Consider the following 5,000-nt stretch of genomic DNA (forward strand, 5'->3'; position numbering starts at 1 on the left):
AAGAGCCTGCACCGGCTTCCACCCTTCAGCCCAGGGGCAGGCAGCGGTGGAGGGGGCCAACACAGCGGGTGTTCCCAGGGGGCCTCCCTCGCCCCGCCCCAGCACTGCCCAGCGCTCCTCAACTCAACTCCAGGCTGGCTTTCTCGCTCCGACCTGACTCGGTCCCCGCGGCGGCGCGGGGGTCCTGGGAGACTGGCCGGCTCTCCCTCTCGGGTCCTCGGCCGGGCCGGATCGGGTCGGGGTGGAGTGGGCTAGGCGGGGCTGACAGGGGCTGAGTCCCGCCTCCACCTCTGCCCCTGGGCACCTGGCTCCACCTACCGGGAGCCCCGCCCCGGCCTGGCCTGGCCTCTGCCCCTCCTCGCCGAGCCCCAAGACCCCCGACCCCCGGGCACCCGGCACCCGCACCGCCACCCCACCCAGCCCTTCGCCTGGCCGAGAATCCCCAGAGAATCCCCAGCTGCCGCCGCCCGCGCTACCCTAGCCTAGCCTAGCCGAGCAGAGCCGAGCCGGGCGCCCAGAGAGCCAGGGGCGAAGACGGGAGCAGACACCCCGGCCCCCCGCGCCCCCCACCGGACACCCCAGAGACCCTGACAGAGGCCCAGCGCCCCAGCTGGAAATGCAGTGGGACTGGGCAATGGCGAGCGGCCGGCCACACACAACACCTGTGCGGGGAGCCAACCTCAGGGAGGGCCCGAGGAGGAACACACGCAGGGACCCACAGACAACCGGGCAGCGGGTGGCGAGCCGGCTGTGGCCCGCTGGTTCCCAGTCAGTCAGTCAGTCAGTCAGTCACAGGGCCAGGCTCAGAAGTGCGCCGCTGGGGCGCGGGCCTCGCCCTGAGTTCCCCATCCACTCTGCTTTGTCCACTCTGCACAGCAGCGCTTGGCCGCCCCGCACCCCCACCGCCACCCCCACCCTACCCTACCTCACCCCCACCCCACCACACTCTACCCCACCCCCGAGTGACTCCCTTCGGACTGAGTGCCAAGGTCGGAGGGCTCTGCGCCTTGTTTGTACACCTCAAGGACCAGGACCTGTACAGCACCGCCCTGAGGAAGGGCACAGACCCCTCCGTCCATTTGTCCATGGGCTGTGCTCCCGGAAAGGACCGCCTGTGAAAGTAGCGTTCCGAGTCAAACCCCGTCAGAGCCCAGTCGACGGCCTCACCAGACCGGAAGCCCCCTCACCCGCAAGCCTTGCGGGGGGCGGGGGGGAGCAGCGGTTGCGGGGGGTCGCGCGCCCACCGGGCCTTCAGGCCCTGCCTCGCGGCCAGGCGTCTCCAGGTGGAGGGTTCGCCGCGAACAAAGGGGCCTCTGCCTCCCTGTCCCCACCGCCCGGCCTTGGCCTTCAGCTCCCCTCGGCACGTGGTCCTCCCCGGCAACCTCCTGGCCCCGAACCACTTGCCTGCTCCGAAGGCTGCTTCCTCCTCTTCTCGGAGCACCTGCCCTCCTTTGACATCTGCTCTCTTGCTTGGCTCCCAGCGCAGCCTCCTAAGACCCTGTGGCCTCCTGGGCCTTCTCTCAGCCTCTGCCCTGCACACACCCTGAAGACGTGCACTCACTTCAAGGGGGATGTGGGAATCCACTCTTACATCCACGGGAAGTTAGATGGGAGATGAGAGAACCTGTGACCGCCCAGTCTCGAGGCTGCCATGGACTGGGTGACTTGCAGCCCAGAGTGAGGTGGCTGGGGTGGGAGGGGGGAAGAGAGGAGTGAGTGTGTGTCTGTGTGTGTGTGTTTGTGAGAGAGAGAGAGAGAGAGAGAGAGAGAGAGAGAGAGCGCGAGAGAGACAGGGTGACAGACAGAAGGGCCAAGGAAAGAGACACACTGAGTGGGAGATGGAGACAGGAGGCCTCCTCACAGGCCAGTAGAGTCACAAAGGTGAAGGAGAGATGGATGAGCAGAGAGATAGACAGAAAGACATCTGCTTCCAGAGTGTGTGTGTGTGTGTGTGTGTGTGTGAGAGAGAGAGAGAGAGAGAGAGAGAGAGACAGAGATAGAGAGAGAGAGAGAGAAAGAGAGAGAGATGGGTGAAGAGACAGACTCAGGGCTGGGACCCTCAGGAGGAAGGCGTTGGGAAGGGAGGCAGAGTTGCCAAGGGACGGACCTAGGGAGAGACGCTGGATGGACTCTCTCACTCCCAGGACCTGGGTGGCCACGCTCTGCTGGTGTGGCAAGAACGGGTGGGGAGCGGCCCCTGCGGGTGGGCCCTGTGTTCTGGGGAAAAGCAGGTGTGCGCCTCCCCACCCCCCATCCGGGAGTGTGAGTGGTGGGGGGGGGTGGGGGTCGGTCAGGGTGCACAGGACTGGTCGAGGCCTGGACCAGGCTCGGCTCCGCCGGGTCGCCTGGAGTGTCCTAGCGTCCCTGGAGAGAGCCAGGCCAGTGTGGCTCACTGCAGGCGCTGGGCGCTGGGCGCCGGAAGGCGGGAGGCCAGCCGCAGGCCTGAAGGGACACCGGGAGCCCAGGGCTGCCCCTGCGCCCTACCCCCGCGGGCCCGGGGGTCACGGCCTGAGGCGGTCACGGACACTGTTTCCGGGCCACGCAAGAAAAGTGCGTGTGGGAAGGGGGCGCAAAAGCCTACAGCACCCGGTATTCCCAGGCGGTCTCCCATCCAAGTACTAACCAGGCCCGACCCTGCTTAGCTTCCGAGATCAGACGAGATCGGGCGCGTTCAGGGTGGTATGGCCGTAGACGGCAGAGGCTGCCCCGGAACGCCTCAAGAGCCTGCACCGGCTTCCACCCTTCAGCCCAGGGGCAGGCAGCGGTGGAGGGGGCCAACACAGCGGGTGTTCCCAGGGGGCCTCCCTCGCCCCGCCCCAGCACTGCCCAGCGCTCCTCAACTCAACTCCAGGCTGGCTTTCTCGCTCCGACCTGACTCGGTCCCCGCGGCGGCGCGGGGGTCCTGGGAGACTGGCCGGCTCTCCCTCTCGGGTCCTTGGCGGGGCCGGATCGGGTCGGGGTGGAGTGGGCTAGGCGGGGCTGACAGGGGCTGAGTCCCGCCTCCACCTCTGCCCCTGGGCACCTGGCTCCACCTACCGGGAGCCCCGCCCCGGCCTGGCCTGGCCTCTGCCCCTCCTCGCCGAGCCCCACGACCCCCGACCCCCGGGCACCCGGCACCCGCACCGCCACCCCACCCAGCCCTTCGCCTGGCCGAGAATCCCCAGAGAATCCCCAGCTGCCGCCGCCCGCGCTACCCTAGCCTAGCCTAGCCGAGCAGAGCCGAGCCGGGCGCCCAGAGAGCCAGGGGCGAAGACGGGAGCAGACACCCCGGCCCCCCGCGCCCCCCACCGGACACCCCAGAGACCCTGACAGAGGCCCAGCGCCCCAGCTGGAAATGCAGTGGGACTGGGCAATGGCGAGCGGCCGGCCACACACAACACCTGTGCGGGGAGCCAACCTCAGGGAGGGCCCGAGGAGGAACACACGCAGGGACCCACAGACAACCGGGCAGCGGGTGGCGAGCCGGCTGTGGCCCGCTGGTTCCCAGTCAGTCAGTCAGTCAGTCAGTCACAGGGCCAGGCTCAGAAGTGCGCCGCTGGGGCGCGGGCCTCGCCCTGAGTTCCCCATCCACTCTGCTTTGTCCACTCTGCACAGCAGCGCTTGGCCGCCCCGCACCCCCACCGCCACCCCCACCCTACCCTACCTCACCCCCACCCCACCACACTCTACCCCACCCCCGAGTGACTCCCTTCGGACTGAGTGCCAAGGTCGGAGGGCTCTGCGCCTTGTTTGTACACCTCAAGGACCAGGACCTGTACAGCACCGCCCTGAGGAAGGGCACAGACCCCTCCGTCCATTTGTCCATGGGCTGTGCTCCCGGAAAGGACCGCCTGTGAAAGTAGCGTTCCGAGTCAAACCCCGTCAGAGCCCAGTCGACGGCCTCACCAGACCGGAAGCCCCCTCACCCGCAAGCCTTGCGGGGGGCGGGGGGGAGCAGCGGTTGCGGGGGGTCGCGCGCCCACCGGGCCTTCAGGCCCTGCCTCGCGGCCAGGCGTCTCCAGGTGGAGGGTTCGCCGCGAACAAAGGGGCCTCTGCCTCCCTGTCCCCACCGCCCGGCCTTGGCCTTCAGCTCCCCTCGGCACGTGGTCCTCCCCGGCAACCTCCTGGCCCCGAACCACTTGCCTGCTCCGAAGGCTGCTTCCTCCTCTTCTCGGAGCACCTGCCCTCCTTTGACATCTGCTCTCTTGCTTGGCTCCCAGCGCAGCCTCCTAAGACCCTGTGGCCTCCTGGGCCTTCTCTCAGCCTCTGCCCTGCACACACCCTGAAGACGTGCACTCACTTCAAGGGGGATGTGGGAATCCACTCTTACATCCACGGGAAGTTAGATGGGAGATGAGAGAACCTGTGACCGCCCAGTCTCGAGGCTGCCATGGACTGGGTGACTTGCAGCCCAGAGTGAGGTGGCTGGGGTGGGAGGGGGGAAGAGAGGAGTGAGTGTGTGTCTGTGTGTGTGTGTTTGTGAGAGAGAGAGAAAGAGAGAGAGAGAGAGAGAGCGAGAGAGACAGGGTGACAGACAGAAGGGCCAAGGAAAGAGACACACTGAGTGGGAGATGGAGACAGGAGGCCTCCTCACAGGCCAGTAGAGTCACAAAGGTGAAGGAGAGATGGATGAGCAGAGAGATAGACAGAAAGACATCTGCTTCCAGAGTGTGTGTGTGTGTGTGTGTGTGAGAGAGAGAGAGAGAGAGAGAGAGAGACAGAGATAGAGAGAGAGAGAGAGAAAGAGAGAGAGATGGGTGAAGAGACAGACTCAGGGCTGGGACCCTCAGGAGGAAGGCGTTGGGAAGGGAGGCAGAGTTGCCAAGGGACGGACCTAGGGAGAGACGCTGGATGGACTCTCTCACTCCCAGGACCTGGGTGGCCACGCTCTGCTGGTGTGGCAAGAACGGGTGGGGAGCGGCCCCTGCGGGTGGGCCCTGTGTTCTGGGGAAAAGCAGGTGTGCGCCTCCCCACCCCCCATCCGGGAGTGTGAGTGGTGGGGGGGGTGGGGGTCGGTCAGG

At 66.8% G+C, this 5,000-nt stretch overlaps 1 non-coding gene across 1 annotated transcript; it reads right to left on the bottom strand.

Annotated features, from left to right (window-relative positions):
- Window positions 1–2,574: 2,574 nt before the first annotated feature.
- Window positions 2,575–2,693, bottom strand: LOC143641177 (5S ribosomal RNA). The gene has a single exon (XR_013155249.1). It is a non-coding gene; the product is annotated as a 5S ribosomal RNA (ribosomal RNA).
- Between the last annotated feature and the right edge of the window lie 2,307 nt (window positions 2,694–5,000).

The sequence above is a fragment of the Callospermophilus lateralis genome, unplaced genomic scaffold, assembly GCF_048772815.1.
Source record: "Callospermophilus lateralis isolate mCalLat2 unplaced genomic scaffold, mCalLat2.hap1 Scaffold_8808, whole genome shotgun sequence".
NCBI classification, from domain to species: domain Eukaryota; kingdom Metazoa; phylum Chordata; class Mammalia; order Rodentia; family Sciuridae; genus Callospermophilus; species Callospermophilus lateralis.